At 34.9% G+C, this 19,882-nt stretch overlaps 1 pseudogene; it reads left to right on the top strand.

Moving 5' to 3' along the window:
- Positions 1 to 10,305: 10,305 nt before the first annotated feature.
- LOC112479821 lies at positions 10,306 to 10,424 on the top strand (annotated as a pseudogene).
- The last annotated feature ends 9,458 nt before the right edge of the window (positions 10,425 to 19,882 follow it).

Raw genomic sequence — 19,882 nt, 5'->3', positions numbered from 1 at the left:
ATTAAGAAAAGTCAGAGACATTTATTTTTTCCCTATAATACCTAACTTTGGAGATTTTGCAGCTCTGATATAGTTAAATTAATATTTAAATCTTTGGATAACTAACACCTCAGAGAAAAGGATAATGACCAATAATATATGGCATCATATTATTTTACCAGTACATTAAAATGAATGTTTCATTAATTCAGTTTTCACTCATTCACTTAACAAATATTTAGTAAGTATTTACTGTATTCCAGGTATAGAACCAGATACCAGACACAGACTGAGAAGAAAAATAGACAAGTCCATGTTCTTTTACAATCACTAGATACTCAATGAATTTGTTTAACTATTTTGTCTCTTCAGAACAGATTTCTTTCCTTCTTAGACTACAGCTTCTAAGTTATAATTTCTCTGTTCAAGGGCCAACCTATACTGTGCTGTTTAGAACACCATTCCAAATCTCCAGGAGAGCCAAGCTGATTAGTCTAGCTCATGTCACTCACCCATTCTGGACCAGTCATCTGTGACAGAGAGAAGGGATATTATAATAAAAACATAGCTGCTAAGGGTTTATTCCATGTGCATATGGATCCATTGAAAGTCCTGATTTCGGAAGACACCTTAAAAAATACCTCTGTGAACATACAGATCTGAAGATTATTTGTTTTATGAGTTGATACATCCCAAAGAATGTGTTTGAAAGAATAACTTACAAAATGTTAGAAGATCCAAGTTCTACTTCCAACAATTACTTGCTGCTCCATGAATCTGCTAAGATAATTTAAAGAATGCAAATAATTTACTATATTGATGGGCCCTAGTCTTTCATGCATTTGTCATCCCCTCTATTTTATTATCATTACATAAATATTTAAAAGCGCTGAAGTATTTTGCATGTGAATAAAAGTATTTTGCATGTGACTCCATATTCACCAATTCTGAAACCTTTCTTCATCTTCACAGCTGATCTTAGTACTTACCGCTTGCCTCCCACTCACACTTCAACTCACTTCTCATCTGTCTTTTCTTCCTAAAACTTCCCTGAAACTCTTCCTAAGGACTTGACTACACAGTTTGTGATAAATATTAAGAAAAAATTTTCACTTTTATCTTACTTGACCTCTCAGAAATATTCGGCTTCTTCATTATTCCCTCCATAAAACAATTATTTTCTTAACTCCTATGACACTACATTCTCCTAGGTAGCTAGACTAATATTTTTGTTGTGAAGAACATCGGAGAGAAGACAGAGGTCCTATGACCCTTGGTGGGGGCTGGGGGAGGAAAGGGGAGAGAAATGGCTTACCTGTAAACTTTATGTGATGTGGTGAGAGTAAATGATGGAAAGACTCCGCAGCATCAAGACCTGTGCTCCCTCAGCATCACAGTGTAAAGTGGATAGAGAGCTCTTCCCCAGGTGCACAGGATCCCAAAGCAATCTTGTGTTTTTCAATCTATTTTGCTCAAGATATCTAGCGTCTTATGCTGGAAGTAGGGGGTAAGAATGCAGAAGCCAAGATGGAGGCACAGGTGATTCAGTCTGTTTTCACCTTCCCAACCTTCGGTGTGGCATGAGGTGATTAGAAGGTGACAGTGAGCTGGCTGAGATCTGTACTTTCGGCATGGTATTCAAAGGCACATAGAATGTCCAGTCACTATGGGCCCTAGCACAGCATATTTGGTTTACTATTAGCCAGAGAACTGCACAAGTTCTTAGGGTATCTGAGACAAATAAAAAATACCATATAAAAGTGAACTGCTTTTGAACTTTCCTAAGGGTATGAATCAAGAGGAATAACATTAATAGTCACAAACCGACCACTTGCCAAGGTCTGTGTAGATCATCTTTAGAAAATATACCAAGGTATTTGTGATAGAAACTATCACCTGGTTATTGTATTCCACTGTCATCTATCATGATTCATATTTTCCCACTGGGGCCAGTCTGGTGAACTGAAGGGGAATAGACAGAAAACACCACCCTGCATCCTTTATCTCTATAATGGTACTATTAACACCAGCATTGCTTTTATTTGCTATCTTGACTGGCAGAGAGGTAATTTCAGTATCTTTTACTTACTCTTTCCTACCTCGGTTGTCCTTATATCACATTTCAGAGACAGTGTGAATTTGAACAGTGGCTAAGTAAATCTATCCCAATTATGCAGTTGAAGACAAGAGAACTTTACCTGTGGGCATACACGGCAAAGCCTCACCTTATACCAAAGCCACATGCCTCTTGCTTTCCAGTGGGATTTTCCTGTTTACGTATGTGAGATATTACAGGATCCAGCTGGTGCCCAAGTATGCAAAACCTGGATGTATGGGGAGGAGGGTGGGAGGGTGGGCGGTTAATTCTCAAAGGGGATAAACCTTGGCTGATGTAAGATAGGATCAGATGAATAATTCCTTCTCACATCCTCTTTGCACTGTTTGGAGACACAGAAGCTTCTTAGGGCTTCTCTGAGGATGACCTACAGGACTTTTTGTCATGAAACTGTTACCATCTCACTAACATACTCCAGTATATTTACTCCCTCTTTTCCTCCCTTATTTTTTTTTTTTCACTGACTCCTGCTTTCTTGCTTAAATTCCCAAATAAAGTGTTAGTATATAAGCGTTTGTTTCCATTTTGTTTCCTAAGTAACCAAGTTAAATTATTTATAAAATGAGGACAATAAAAGTCCCTATCTTATAGGATTGTTATTAGAATTACATGAGAATATTTAGGAAAAGTGATTAGCCTAGTATTTGTCACACAGCATATGCTTGATGAATGCTAAGTACTATTGTCATGTTCTGTTGTTAGCAGCAATAGTAGTAGTGTAATCTAGTCCTTCAAGGGAACAGTTTCAAAATTATTATGTGTGCTATAAAGCATGCAGGCACAAAATCGGCTTTAGTAACTTGATGTCTTGGGTCATCTAAAATCATAGAAAATAAAATAATGTGGTTCTCTCTCTGTTTTTATAACTGTCATAATTTAAAATTTGGGTTTCGAGTGGAACATGGGAAATAAAATCACACTGGAGCATTCCCAATAGGCAGTATTTTGTAGCAGTTTGAAAAATATTTTTTTCAGCAGTACATTTCCAATAATAAAAAACAATAGGAACATTAGAATTCCTTAAAAGTTCTTAGTAATAACGAAACTAAAGTGAATGGCTGAAGCATTTCCAAGATACATTATATACACACATATATGCATAATGGACAAATTTCTTGGCACATTACTTTAAAGGACCCCAGTCTTTTCTTATGCTTCCTAGAAAAATATGTTTATTCAGAAGGCAGCAGATACATATGAAACACGAAACACTGTATTTCCTTCCTAATCTATTGATTAGTTTCTATAATAAAAATAATAAAGGCTGAACAAGGCTTTTTCACCTGCAATGTTAGTACTGAGTGTACTCAACATTTGAAATAAATAGTTTCCGCACAATTATTCTTTTTAAATGTAACCCAAATATTTTAGGTCATATGAGTTTGTGACTCCTAAAGAAGATCTTCAGTACATTACAGTAGCATGGGGTTATATCGAATAAATGATAATAAATGAGTTCTGATGGCTCCTGAAGGTGTGTGTTTCACAAACCAGTCTGAACCAGTCCATCTTTCTCTCTCCTGTTCCAGTTCCCAGTTGCTCTAGTTGTTTGTGGCTTGTGAAGCCATTGGGAAGGGTAGTCACAACGTAGCTTCTTGCTGTGATGCCAGTGTTTATGTCATGGTTGCTGGTATTCAGAATGCCAGGGAATGATTCAGTTCTGGGCAGAAACTGGCAAGGAAATGGGCTCCTTCCCAGATATACTTTGGATCACAGACACGAAGCCTATCATTCCAAAAAGTCTCTCTCAAATTGATTCGTGAACCTTTATTCAGTTCCCATGGCCCAGAATGTACCAAGTATCTGAAACTGTTCATTTTTCTTAACTTTTTTTTCGTTTCGCTCCTCAGAATCAATAATGTTGTTGTCGTTTTAATTTTGGTTATTATACTTTTCAACTGCATAATTCCTTTTGGTTCTATTTTATATACTTTTTTTCTTTATTGATATTATCTATTTTGAGAGATAATGTACTAATACTTTTCTTTAATTATTTTTATATGGTTTCTTTTAGTTCTCTGACTATATTTGAAATAGCTGATTTGAAGTCTTTGTCTTTAAAGTCTTTGACTTTAAATAAGTCCAATGCCTGGCTTCCTCAGAGACAGTTTTAATTGACTGATTGATTTTTGTGCTTGGGCTTTTCTCACTTGTTACTTTTTATGTTTATAGTTTTTTGCTGTTTTTGTTGAAACCTGAACATTTTAAATAATTTATATAGCAACTCTGGAACTTATTTCTTTTTCTCCCTAGGGTTTATTATTGTTGATGTTGTTGCTGTTTATTTAGTGACATTTCTGAAATAGTTTTGTGGTCTATATTTTTTGTCATCTGTCACTAAAATCTATTGTTGATTAACTTAGTGCTTACCTAATGAACAGAAATTTCCTTAACTGCCTACAGTGAGTAAACCGCCCAGAGTTTGCCAAGGGACGTTGTGCGTGCGTTATTTGGGCACATCTTTAACACTCAGCCAGGCAGTTGACAATTCTGCTTTAGCCTTCGTTTCTTGTTTGTATAGAACCTGAGGCAAGCACTTAGGGCTTTCTCAGTACTTTCCTAAGCATGGGCTCAGTCCTGGGCATGGGCTCAGTCCTGTGCACATGCATGAACTTCTAGAGTCCCAGGAATATGTAGGACCTTTTCAAAGCCCGCTATAGACATTACAGCACCCTGATTTTCCTTGAAATTTTCTCAATTAGCCTGTCATTTTCCCCGATTGTTTCTCACTGCCTGGGGCAGTCATGAGTTTAATTAATCGCCTCTAATCTTTTTTGACAAACAGCCTCAGGTAAAAGCCTTTTAGTACTTGGCAAGCTCTGAATTGGTTCAAATAAAGACAGCCTTGAAAATGGGGTGGATCTTCTATTGAACCACCAGACATGTCAAGTAATGGCAATTTTCTGGGATTGAGGTTTTGAAGGACCTTCAATTTCATTTGGCCCCTCCAGTGACTCCCTTTAATTTCTTTTCACTGTCATTGGGTGCTGCTGGTTTTCAAGTCTACCACGGAGTTAAGAAATGGAAAAAGGAAATAGAGTAACCAAAAATGCCACGAAGCTCACTGTTTTTATAGAGATTCATCTGTTTCTCTTGAATAAATGCTCCCTGGATTGCTATAAGCCTTCGTTTAATTGTCAGAGTTCTTATAAAGGTGATTCTAATAAGTTTTGCCAGTGTTCTTTTTGCTTTCATGGATGAGAGAATTTTCGAAGGACCTTACTCCACTATTTTCACTGACATTTCACTTGCTTGTTATTTCAGGCTTTCATTTAATTTTGCTGTAGATTGAGTCAATTCGGTATCAGAACCTTGTCCAAGTTTGGTGTTGGAACTTTTCCTGAGGAAACAGAAGTGAATGAATACCTACATACATGTGCACAGTCCACTTCCCAACTAAGCTGTCTGAAGCATATGAGCATACTCTATATGGTCTGTCTGCCCATTGTGCTATAAACTTGATTGATCAATATGTTATTCTCAGATTGTGGAAGCTTAACTACATTATTCACGATACATAAAAAAGTTTTAATAAAAGATATTTAATAATGCTATTGATGCATCTATAGGGCATATTCTAGTTCTGTAGTACAAAATCAGCTTCTAATGAAAATAATGTGTCTATAGCTACGAGAAAGTTAACAAACATTGTGATTTTCCAAGGCAATTTATTTCTTTTCTTGCTTGAATTGACTCTTACTCAGGTTCCAAGAGAAAATCCAGATAAGCTTTTAATTTTGGATTCTAATGGGTAACACTGGATCCTCTATACTAGAGTGCAATATGTGCGGGATAGAGTAGCACTGAAGGATCGTAAACTGAAGCCAGAGTACTTTGGATTAAATTTTGCCTCCTGTTGAATCCACTACTGTCTTATGGGATGTCTTCAGGGAAGTTTCTGAAAGTCAGATTATCTCTGTCTTCTCAAATCAGCTTATCTTCCATGTTCTCTTTTGGGTTCTTTCTCTTTCTATCATGCCTCCAGCAGAGAGTCAAAGCAATTGTAGAAACAGCTTCATTTATTACCTTTTCTTGGGGATAACAGTTCTGTGCTGCCTGTTTTCCAATGTCTGAAACAGTCATTTCACATATTCTGCCCAATACTGTAGTTGCTTCCATCAGAAGGACTGGTTCAGAACTAGTTACTTTGTCATGGTTGGAAGTGGAAGTCCCTCATTACTATTATATTTTTAAATGATCAAATTCTCCCAGACTTTGCAGATGAAAGTCTCATCAAATTCTCACCTTCTCTCTTTGCATTTGCATTCATTATCATTTTTTGGATGTTTTTAAAAAAAAAAACATTTTTTGAAGTAGAATATATTCACAGTACATTGCATAAATACAAATATATGGCTTGATTATTTTTGGTTTTGTCAATAATTATTGACAAATAATTATTGATTTTATTAAATTGTGATATGAGCATAATACATTTCTAATTTTAAAATTTTATATCTCTTTATGTTCATATACATGGCTGACTTTGTGAATGTTCAATGTGCACTTGAAAAGGAATATTATTCCTTATTTTGGGAAAACGAAGTTTGATATATATCTATAATATAAACATTAGTAAAATTGTTCAGGTTTTCTATTGTCTTATTTTTGTCTCTGCTTTATTTCTCTTTAGACTGAAAAGTATATGTTAATATCGTCTATGACTGATGTACTAGTGGCTATTGGGGCTTGCATATATGGTAGTTTCTGCTGTGTTAAAGTTATGCTGTGCTATTTGGAAAATAGGTATGCAAAATTGCTATAATAATACTTGTGAATAGTAAATTTTAGCATTACAAAGCATCCTATTGTTTCTCATTTAGTACTTTTGTCCTAATTTAGTCTAAATTTAGTTTCAATTCTATCTGGTCAGTCATCAAGGTAACAATCTTTGTTTTTGCTTTTGTTTGGTTTATCTTCATACCATCTACTATTAATACAGTGAGATAAGTGTCTTAAATAAACAGCACTTTTTACTGTCTTCTAATTTTTTGATATATGTTCTGTTTTAGTATAGCCCATTCTTATCTGTATCCATCTTTCCCATCATTATCCAGTCTCCTAAGGATACCTCCCTTTCTCAAAATGTCCCTTTCTCCACAGGTGGTGACTTCCCAAGACTGTCACCTTTGGTCCCATTCAATTTTAAGCCTCTTTCTTTTGACTCTCAATAGCCATGCTCTGACCTATAAGGTTTAAAGTTCAAGTTCAGTATTTCCAAATTAGAGTGGTGGCAGTCGATATAATTTGTTTTCCACCAATGCAGGTCCCAGGCACGCTGTCCTCTTCTCCGTAAGGTACTCACCTGACTTTCAGCTCTGGGGTGGATCTTAGAGAGAACTCTTCCAATTGTGGCTATTTATAGCCCATTTCCATGAATATTGGAGTTTTGGGTCATCTATGTCTCCTAATTATGCTCTAGGTATGGTATATGTTTGTGAAATTTATTTTATTTTATTGTTTTCTGTGGCTTTGCAGGAAGATGTGTGGAAACTGAAATTTAGGCAGCTTCCATCATCCTGTGGAAAACTAGAAGATACCTATTTTTTCATTTCCCTTTTATAATTTACTTTGTCTATCATTTTATTTTTCAACATTTCTAAATCAGTTATGACATATTCTTTTATACAATATAAAATTGGATTTTGCTTTGAAAGACAATTAAAAATATTGTTGTTCTAATCGAATTAAACCCAATAATATTTATTGGTATGACAATGTCTGGTTCCTGTTCTGAATTTTGTCTAATGTTTCATCTACTTTTTCAATATGTAGATTCTTTTCTTTTTAAAATTAATTTATTTATTTTAATTAGTTTCAAGTATATAGTACATTGATTAGACATCTATATAGTTCTTAAAATGATCCCCCAATTGCTCCCTCCCTCTCCTGGCCCTCCACCTAGCCAACGTATTAATACTAACTGCATTCCCTATGCCGTGCTCCCCAACATCGTGACTGTCTATCAACTACTAATTTCTTTCCCTTTTTTATTGTTGCTTTTTGATAATAAGTTTATCAAACTTTATAATTTTACTTTTATATAAAGGGGAAAACTATGTGTTATCTTTTATGGGTATTTTCTCCATTTCTTCTACCTTTCAATCTTATTATCTTTGTGTTTACCTTTATACTCTTATATAGTTAAGCTTCTATTACTTAAATATGTCAGCTTTAAACAATATACTTTGACCTTTAACATTCCACCTTTTCTCCCCTTGCCAACATGACATTTGGGTTAGCTGTCATTTCTATGTTGTCAGAACATTTAACATTTATAGACCACTCTGCTACTTTTATGTCAATCTTTTTTTCTAGTCAAAATTTTACTGTTAAGAATATTCATTATTCTTCACTCCTTTAATGGATTTTTTTCTATAACTCATTGGATGGATGAAAATTCTGCTCTAGTAGATTCTTTAGGAGGAGCTCATGAACACAATAATCCCTAATTTTCTATATATTCAAAATTATTAATAGCCTTTAAATTTCATAGCTTGAGTAAGTAAAATGACCTTTGTTCATACTTTTTTCTCTTATACATCTTGAATATCTTTTTTCTGATGCAGAATTTTGTTATAGAAAGATATCGACTCTGAGTCTTTTTTTCGTTTATGAGATTCAGTATATTTCAAGGAATACTTTCTTTATAATTACATTTCATTAATATTAATAGGATATAGCTTAGTGTTGACAACACTTCTGGTGAGTTTTTGTCATCTGCCAGAATGTTATATTGATTTTCATCTTATATCTTGTGGTGTCTTTTGGTCATCTAAGGATGACCAAATTTCTTTTATATTATTCATATTTAAAGTAGATGGATTCTCCTGAACTAGAAACAAGAGTTCTTCTAAAAATGGTGGTAGGAATATCCAAAGACCCTTTTCTAAGCTTCATGTGTCAAAAGTTTCTTTATGCATTGTTTCAATGATGATTTTAAATATGACTCTTTTGAGTCATATGAATATGACTCTGGCTGCTTTAGTTCTGATCCTTACATCCTACTTTGTTTCAGGAAGGCTTATATCTCCTGTCCTGTTTACAGGTTTCCTCACAAACATCATCTTCAAATGTGGTGTATCCACATTTGGTTGTTATATCATGCTGGTATTTTCCACCTTTATATTTTGAAATTTGCCACCTTTATATTTTCCTAAAATTTTCTTTGCCTCTCTTTACTTTTCCCAGCTCCTGCCGTATTTAATTAAGAACCTCAGATCTCAGAATGAAAACTAATTTTTTAAGTAGAGAGTATTTGCTACAGATTTATAATCTTTCCAGGCCTCAAGACTTTATCTTCATTCCATGTTCTTCTCTGTAGCACTTTTACAACTTTCTCTTTGAGTTTGCTAATCAACTCTACCTTTGTCAGAATTTATATAAGATTTAAAGTTTGCCAGTTTTTTCTGTCTTTTAGATTTGTTGACAGTGTAGCTTGGGTGTGAGATTTCTATTGCTTCACTAGCATTATTTGGGGTAATCCTAGCTACTCTAACAAATAAACCCAAATTCTAATGTCTGACTAAAGGCAAGTTTGTTTCTTGCTCTTGAGAAAGTCCAATGTAAGAGTTTATACTGATTGGTGTATTTCCTCCACCTGGTGATTTAGAGCTCCAACAAACTTCTAGTTTGTTGTTCCATTTGGCTGGGCTTCAGAGTCCTCCATATTCAGCTGAAAGATAGAGGCAGAAAATATAAAGAAGACAGATTTATTTCTTAACCACCTTACCCCAGAATTGACACATTTCCACTTCTGTTCACAATTTTAGGCAAAAATTATTCATATGATTTCACCTAAAAGTCAAGTTGGGACTCTCTAGACTTTGCAGGAAGGGGGAGCTGTTTCTCAGAAACAACTCTAAACAACGGAAAAGAAGCACAAATATTTGATGGGTTGTCTGCTGTCACTGTTTCCCTTTTTATTCTGTATGGGCTCCTGGAGAAGTGGGCAGATTCAGAACAAATTTGCTGAAAGGAAAATCCCCGGGATAAATTTTAATGAAACCAAATGCAAGCAAAGTGACTGCTTTCTAAATATTCCTTGTTATTTGTTGTTTCTGCTATTAATTGATTTTATTTTTGCCGAGGACTCATCTGGTCCTTTGTTTTTCTTCCAAAGATTGTATAAGCATGCCACAGAAAATCCAAAGAGAACTTAATAATCGCTGTGGTTTTAAAGTGTGAATCTAAAATTTTGTACAGATAATGTCTACAGCTATGCCACCCTGAACAGGCTCAATCCCGTTTGATCTCGGAAGCTAAGCAGGGTCGAGCCTGGTTAGTACTTGGATGGGAGACCACGTAGGAAGACCAGGTGCTGTAGGTGTAAAAAAATAAAAATAAAAATAAATAAATAAGGGATTGTAAGCTGACAAGGTCCTTGCAATCTGTGAGGTCAACCAAGGGTTATCTCGCCTGAAAAATAAAAATAGCCAGCTGAACTCTATGTCTTAAATAGCAGCGTGGGGTCTGACTTTAATTTTAATCTATAAGCAATGAGTTTATAGATGGAGAATGATGAATTTTGTATCCATTTATCCAGTGACTACTTCAGATGAAATCATTCTAGGATCTTCTTGAAAATTAATTGCAAGACTTTGCTAATTTATATTGACCAATACCTGGGAACATGACTGACAATTGGGAAGGTAATTTAATTACTAGTATAAGTACTTGAAATCTTCGATTCCATTTATTAGCTGAAGCAGCACAGACTCACTATTTGCTTAGCCAATTAATACCTCGGTAAGGGCATATGCAAATAAAATTCAAATGAAAGAAATTTCTTATAAAAAAAACAAAAGGAAAAATTCAGGAGGATATAAATGTTGGAATGGAGTGATTGCTTACTTACTCCTAACTATGCACCTCTGGGAGTCCAAGAAAATATTCCTTAATTAAGCCATAACTTCTTAATTCACAGAAATAAGCCATTTACTAGGCATGGAACTCATTGATTAAGAGGGCTCACACAATGTGAGTCCTTTTTCCAAGTCTCACTCACTGTGACCTGTTGATATCTTCCAAGTGACTATGCATTGGGAAAAGAGAAATACTTGTGATATTCTGAAGATAATTAGATACTGACTCTAATCTACCACTAACTAATACCCAGAATTAAAAAACACAAATGTGATCAAACAATTAATGTTAGGGCTTATAATGGTCAGGCGATAGATTGATTTAATAAAAAGAAATCATATGCAGGAATCAAAAGTAATTCCACATATCTTAGAGTATTCAACTGTTTCACATAACTGTATTTCCAGTAGCAAATTAACATACCTTTGGCACCTGATATGTAGCTATTGACTCAGACTGCTTTTTCTTAAACTAATAATTTAAAATAATTAAAATAGTGCAAAAGTGGCAAGAAGAGCAGCAGACTTTCACTGTTTTACCTCAGGGCTATGTCAATTCTCTTGCTCTCTAATATTGTACAACCTAGAATGATATTGATCATTTTGATATCCTACAGAACATTATCCCATCCATTATATTGATATCAATATGTTAGTTGGATCAGGTGAGCATAAAATGGGAGGAATCACAGATGCCTTGAAACACAGCATGAGAGAGAATAAACAATAAATCCCATGAAAATTGAGAAGCTTGTCACATCAGCAAAATATTTAGGAGTCCATGTAAAATATGCCCTCTAAAATGAGAGAAAAATTGATACACATTACACTGTACAATAAAGAAGCACCATATTTATTAGGCCCTTTTGGATTTTAAAAGCAACATATATCATACTTGAGTTCACTATCTCACCTATTTACTGGGAAACCCATAAGGTTGCCAGATTTAAGTCGTTCCCAAAGCAAAAGAAGGCTTAGTAGCAGGTCCAAACTATAGCATAACCTATCCTACTATTTGAGCCTTATAACAAATCAATTCCAGTGGTAATAAATGTGTGACACAGAGAAATATATTGTACCTCTTGGCAATCCCAAAGAACCACCACAATTCAGAACTGCTTCTAGGGTTTGGAGTAAAACAATGCCTTCTTCTGATGAGGACTAGTCTCAGTTTGAAAAGTCAGCTCCTGGCTTACTATTGAACTTCAGCAAAGACTGAATACACTCAGTAAAGATCGTATTCCTGGAACCTCAAAATACAAAAAGATTACAACACTCAAAGTGCTCATTTGTGAATGGAATTATTTCATCTTTTGAATCATGTGCAGGAGTATGTCATTATTCAATTGATGCTGAGTGTGGGATAGGCCCTAGCAGACCAGAAAGGCTGAATAACTTGCATGAATAGATCCTCAGGGCCCCTGTTTCTACTACTTTGTTGCCTTAGCCTTAACTACATCATAGGAAGTTCCCTATGGCCAGTAACCAAAGAGGAAAAAAATGGGGTTAGTTTTATAGTTAGCAGAGAAAAAAAAAGTGTTTTGTTCTTTTCTGCATGATATTCTGTCACCAGCCAAAACTCAATAGCCACTATATTATAGAGCTCCTCAGGGCTAGCCCTGAATGACAGCAGTGAAAGAAATCTTTTCGGTTGGTTGGCTTGTCCACAGTCCACAGTAGAAGAGTTGGCCTGAAGTATTGATTTACACTAAAACTATTTCTTCAGCAACTCCAGAGATTTTGTAAGCCTTTAAATACCCAGTAATAAATCTATCTCTGCTCAAACCTGCCAAAGAGCATTATCGTCTCTGAAATGAACCCCGACCAATGAACGTTAACTAATATTTTATGACTTGACTGTATAATATATTGTTTATGATCATAGATGCATTAGAGTCAAATGACATATATAAAAGACAATTGTTGCTGTCGTTTGCATTTAACAGAAATCATTCTTATATATATGGTTGACCTACAACAATCCTCATCTTGACAGAGTGGTAGAGCTATAATAATATAGACTGAGATTTTTTTTTAAATAACTTCTCAGACTCTAAGGATATATAGAGAGGTGAATTTGACAAGTCAGAATGCATTTGCTTCGTGAGAACCACAAGAGGTTAAACACTATCTTTTGGTTAATAAGTCAACTGCCCTGAATGCTTGAGGTCATAAAATGTCTAAGCTGTGATATGTTGGGAATTTTAAAATGCAGCTTTGCCTGACCTGGGTGAATGATTGAAATATTGATGTAGATATTACTCTGGAAAAGACATTAACTTTCCTTCTTAATTTTAAAAGTCAGTATTGAGTTCCGTCTAGCTGGCCTGATAAATAAACCACAATTGAGAAAGTTGCAGCAACCAATACATACCTGATTTGACTGAAGAAGTGGGAAACTATAAAATAAATAATGTAAAGGTCTTGTTTTCTGGGAACCTTCAGGGCAAATATGCCTCCTTTGGAAATGTCAGTACAAAACATGTAAATAGTGACATTTAATCTATTTCCTTAGGAAAAAAAAGAGTAAAAGTTATAAAGGTTGAAGGATTTTTTTTTCTAGAGTAAATGGTGGCAATTCTGGAATTAATTGTTTATGAAATTTCTTTAAGGCTATGTATGATACAGAATAATACTGATAATAATGCCCATTAGCATTTAGCAAGTTCCTGTCATGTGACTGGCTCTGTAATAAGCATCTAGGATAATTTAAATAGCCTTGTAAAATTACAGAGGCAAAATCTGAAACTGGTTTGTCTGGCTCCAAAACTTGCAATTTTCCTCAGTACTACTGAAATAAATATGTGTGGAAATACATTTGGAAAGACATTTCATAACAAAGGATGAAATGACTTAGGTGTTGATTTAATGCAGGAAAGTGCTATATCATTCATGCTACTTAAATGGCTTCACAATATTAGGATGATGAATATACTATAGAACACTGTAGTTTTCCCATATTTGGGCCCAGCTCTGAGATAAGTTGTCAGAGAGGTGATGGCACAAAATTCCTAAAACTCAGGGTTTTTTGCCCTTCTCTGGATGATCAGTGAGATAAAATACATACTGTTAGATGTATGCATTGCTTCCATTCTTGCCACTCCATTCATGTGCCCTTTATGGAAGCACGAGGATGAGAACCTAGTTGTGTATTAAATTTCTTCAGGGCTTTCTTCGGGGTTTATTCAATTTCTTTGATCTTCATACCTGCTCTACACTTTCTTCCCATGATAATGTCCTATGCTCCAAAAGTTACACATGTTTTTTTCTCAAATTCTCAAGCACCAGAACTGTCACTTTCTAAAGAAAGTTCTTCTCAACTAATTTCCAGGGGGAATATATGGTTTCTTATATCTTATATTCGTGCCCACTTAAGAACATCCACTGCAACAGTGACACTGAGTGATCAGATGGGTAACTTGACTCATCCAGTGGGGATTAGCCATCCCCCCTCCTCAGTCATCCCAGTGCTTTAACACGTAATACTGGTTAGCCGTGGTGGCCAAGGTGGAAGCAACACCTATACCCAATAATATATATTTTATCTCACTAAGACTGATTCTTGCTACTGAATGTCCAGCTCAATAGCAGCAGAAATTGACATGAAATCTTCACTATGGTACCAACCCTTAATGAGCCCACCCAACTCCTTGATGGCAAGTCGAATAGATCCTACCCTTTCTTCACTAGAGAGCAGCAACTTGTCCTTATTGGGATTGATGCAGATCCTAGTTATGAGTTTAATTTTTCTACCCATGGAGCCTTGGCCAGCAGAGCCCAAAGACTCATTGAATGTCTGACTAATTATAGTGTGATACTGTATAACATTGTTTTATACCAAGGAATCCACTAATCTTCCACATACTATATCACTTATCAGCTGCTGGACTGATAGAATGTTGACATGGCCTCTCACAGGTGCAGCTGAGGCGCTAGCATAGAAGTGACTTGCAAGGTCGGGGCACATTTATGGTGCTGCTGTAAGAAAAATACTGAGTCCTAAAACCCAAAGGGTGAAAGACAGAGTGACTTTTCTCACCATCGTTCCCAGTGATCGGCTTGAGGAGTCTTCGTTTTCTATCAGCATAAGTTTAAGCTCTGCTTTACTTTTTCTCTGGTGGGAGTGGGACCTGGAGTTAGGAAGTATTTTTTTCACCAGAGGATCCAGTAACCTATGAATTGCCACCTGATCATATAATGCTCTCAAAAGCACCAAAGAAAAGAGTGCTAGCCACACAAACTGACCTTGATTATCATCAGGAAAAAGAGTTGCTGCTGCCTAGTGGAGGCACATATGGCTGAAGCTCGAAAATTCACTGAGGTACTTGTTTTGCTTCCATGTTCAATAATAGCCATGAATGGGCATTTATAGCAACCATCACCTGAAAAGGGCATAATAACCATAGGAGCTCAGACTTTTGAGTGATGAATGTGAGTTTCTCCATCAGGCCATTAAAAGTACTGGCTGAGGAGTAGTTGAGAAGGGAGCTATCAGTTGTGGGTTCAGAAATAATTACAGTTAGTTCTACTAGTTTCCCTGTTTCATAAATTGTCACTGGCTCCTGCTTCAGAGAAGTAGTGAAAGGACATAATTTAAAGTAGGGCGTGTGTGAATCAGAATATTAAAGTGTGGATCTTAACCAATGTTATCAGTGCCTGGTTCATCTCTGGCTTTACTGTGTCAGTAGACTCTAGCTAACTTCCAGTTTTTTAATTGCTAGTAGCAGCATCTCTGCCTCAGGGCTTTCTCCAAAGCTACAAAAGGCCACTTTTGCCTTTGCAAGGAGTAGTCAGAAATTGCCAGGAAATTAACTGCTCCTCCCCATACCCCAGCAGGGTCAGCTGTCAATCAATGACAAACAGGAGTTGGTGAATGACTATCCCAGGTCCCCGGTCAGAACTGGCAAATGTCCCCTAGGAAAACTACTTGCCAAGATCATCGCTCATCCATTCTCCTCTTTCTAGAATTTTAGCCCCTTTAGTCTTAATCGTTACAGTAATTGTTTCTCTAATGCCTTTACTTTGGTAATTTTTTTTCTTTTTAATTTTAGCAACTTTTCTAGTTGATTAGTGGGAGCATGTTTGGTGCAAGCTACGCTATCCTAATCCTAAGCAGTGAAAATCCTCTGTGAACCACTTCTAAGTTTCTAATGTAATGCCTGGCTGTTTTTTAAATATAAGTAATAGCATTTATTGAGCAATTACTATTTGAACGCTCTATAATGGTCAGCACGCATACATTATATATAATTATCCCATCTATAGGCAGTAGTCCTATTTTACATATTAGAAAATGAGCTAGAAAGAGGCTGAATAACTTTCTAACAATCATAATTTAATTAATAATGATATTCTTGTATTAGAACCCAGGTTTGGTTTCAAGCTTTTTACTGCCTTTCCAGTGATCCTCAAGTTTTAGATGTACAGCAAAATTAAGTATATAAAGTGCATATTCCCAGGCTTGAGAGATATTCTGATTAATTTTGTCTGTAGAGAACCTCAGAATCAGCATCTTTGGCAAGAAGTCCAGATTATTTAATGTATATATTCTAAGACTATATTTTGAGAAGCACTACCCTACATTGGATTGCCTATCTATTTTTTACCTTATGTAAGTATGTAAGCCTTAATAAAATTGTAATTTTCTTGAATTCAGAAGTCAAACATTATGCTTTAAATAATTCTTGTAGGATGTAACACAGCACATAGAAGGGCTTCAATAAATATTTTATGACTAACAGCAAATATTCCACAAGAGAGACCATGTACTTGATTTGATATTATTATGGTCTAGCAAGAATGAGGAAAAGCAAAAAAAAAAAAAGTCTAATTTTCAATAGTGCAAGAATCACAAGACATCTTTGCCTACCTTGGATGAGAATTTAATTTAAAATGGGATTAACATTATACTTATCATATTAGATATAAGGCATATATATATATGATTTATTGTTTTTAAAACCTAATCAGAAAAATATTATTTTAAGAAGGGGCTAATTTCAAGTCAAATCAGTATCTTTTTATCAAGAACATTATTTATTTATTTTTTTGACAATCGATCTTATGAAAAGGATCTTAGAGAAAAATTCAGCTCCAATATTTAAAATTTTCAGTAACTTTTACAGAAATAGACCAAACTCCAAGGAATATTTTAAAGTTTTAGATATCAGTAAGAATCATTTTAATTCAGCATGCATTTATTTAGCATAAATTTTCATTTATTTTATCATACATGTATTTGATAGACAAATCATTCTTTCCAATTTGTTCACTGTGACTCCAGTAAATACCGAAGGTCTTTGAAGCAGATTCTCCCATGAGCTACTTTTTTGGAGAAGTACAATGACATCTCATCTAACATGTATATGTTTTGGAGTTTTCATTTCTGTGACACAAAGAAAACTTTAGCGTCAGCTTATTTAGTGTAGTAAGTACTTGGGGTAAGATTTTGGGCCACTATATGATAAGAGAGCTCAACTTTATATCAAAAAAAATTTATACTAACAAAAATGACAATTCAGAAAAATGCTGACAGTAAGAACTTAACAAGTTAAACATACATAGATACTTTCTACTATCTAAAGTGTCAATGAGAGAAAAATAAGCAATATAAAATTAAAGCACAAAGCCGGACTTCTGGCATGAGAATATACTATATTCCAGGTATGCTAATGGAATGTGATATTCAAATGAATGTCATCCTTCATGTGTGTAAAAGCAGAAGAAAAAGATTGAAAGCCAGTATTCTATTATTGCCCCTGAGTATTAAGCAAAGAAAACATAGCTCATAAAATAAAATATTTTTTTAAAAAAACTATAAAAGCAAAAAAAAAAAAAGAGAGAGAGAGAGAGAGAGAGAAAGAAAAGAGAGAGAGAATTAAAAAGAGTAAGAAAAAAAATAAAATAAAATTACCGAAGAATGACTAAGTATCGTAAAAGCCTTTATCGTAAAATTCCCCAATAAAAAAGCAAAACCTACTCTGAATAGGTAAAGAAATAAAAATTGCCTATATGGTAAAATAGATGATGATAAAACAAAATGACAAAAATTTTGAAATATTGAGATGGAGTCCACTTCTGGGCAGGATGGATTAGGTTATAGCAGGCCAATGATCCCATTTCAATAACTAGATGACGTGAGAAAAATTTAAAATGTCATGTTTATATAGACATTGGAGAGCTTTAGAAGCAATGAGAACTGAAGAAAAGAAAATGCCTCTGAAGAGCAGGGCAGAATTTTTTCAATTCCAGGGTACTGAAAAGACAAAGATTTGCGGGAGGAGGGAGGAATGTGAAAAACATAACAAACACTCAGAATGGGACTTTTAGAAAATTAGGAACAAGAAGGAATTTTCTCAATCTAAAAAAGAGTATCTGCAAAAGCAGATACAGCAAACATCACATCGAATGATGACAGCTTTCCTCTAAGATGGGAAATATATAAAGTTATTCTCTCACCAATTCTAATCAAAATTAGACTAGAAATTCTATCTAGTGCCATAAGGCAAGAAAAAGAAATTAAAAATATTAAGATTGAAAAGAAGAAATAAACTACCATTGTATTCAGATGACGAATGTGTATGTAGAAAGTCCGAATCTATAATTATTAGAAATAATAAGTGAATATAAAAAGTTTAATATAGAAAATATTAATGTTTTTAAATTTTACCTTTGTAATTTTAAAACAAATACATCTAAGACCTAGCAATAAATAAATCTAATGGAAAATGGGTATAACAACCATGTCAAAAAGTATAACATTTTTGAGGAAACTCCATACTGTTTTTGATAGTGGTTGTACCAATTTGCAGTCCTACCAGCAGTATATGAGGGTTTCTATTTCTCTACATCCTCTCCAGTATTTGTTATTACTTGTCCTGTTGATTATAGCTATTCTAACAGGTGTGAGATGGTTTTGATTTGCATTTTCCTAATAGCTAGCAATGTTGAGCATCTTTTCATATATTTGTTGGCCATTTGTATGTCCTCTAGGGAGAAGTGTCTGTTCAGGTCCTCTGCCCATTTTTTGATTGGATCATTTGGTTTTTTGTTGTTATTGAGTTCTGTGAGTTCTTTGTATATTTTGGATACTGGGCCCTTATCGGAGGTGTTGCTTGCAAATATATTTTCCCACTTAGAATTGATCTACTATATGATCCAGTAATCCCTATACTGGGGGTTTACCCCAAAGATTTGAAAACCCATATCTATAAAGATATTTGTACACCGATGTTCATAGCAGCATTATTCACAGTGGCCAGGACATGGAAGCAACCAAAGTGTCCTATGATAGATGATTGGCTAAAGAAGCTGTGGTACATATATACAATGGAGTATTACTCAGCCATAAGAAGAGATGAAATATTGCCATTTGCAACAACATGGATGGACCTTGAGATAATCATGCTAAGCGAAATAAGCCAGAGAGAAAAAGTTGAAAATCACATGGTATCACTTATATGTGGGATATAAACCTAAAAGCAACAAATGAACAGAACAAATGGAGACACATGGAAATGGACTATAGACTAGTGGTTACCAGAGGGTACGGAGTGAGGGAGGAGGGGGGAGGGGTCAAACATATGGGGTAGGGGTAGGGTGAAATGGGTAAAGGGGATCAAATATATGGTAGCTGAAGGAAACTGGACTTTGGGTGGTAAACACACAATAGAATATACAGATGTCAAATTATAATGTACTCCTGAAAATTATATAATTGTATTAACCAATGTTACCCCAATAAACTTAATTAAAAAAAAAGGAGAGTATAAAATTAAAACAGGACTTTAAATAGAGGGATACACAATCTTCATAGATTGGAGGACTTAATATACTGAAGATGTCTCCTTAAATTAGTTTGTAGGTTCAATGCAACTCCAAAGAAAATTCCAACTGATATACTTTTTGAAAATCAAAAGCCAAT

Source organism: Pteropus alecto, unplaced genomic scaffold (genome assembly GCF_000325575.1).
Source record: "Pteropus alecto unplaced genomic scaffold, ASM32557v1 scaffold21, whole genome shotgun sequence".
Classification (NCBI taxonomy): domain Eukaryota; kingdom Metazoa; phylum Chordata; class Mammalia; order Chiroptera; family Pteropodidae; genus Pteropus; species Pteropus alecto.
Note: the sequence above shows the minus strand (reverse complement) of the source record. Positions and strands in the feature narration are given on the sequence as shown.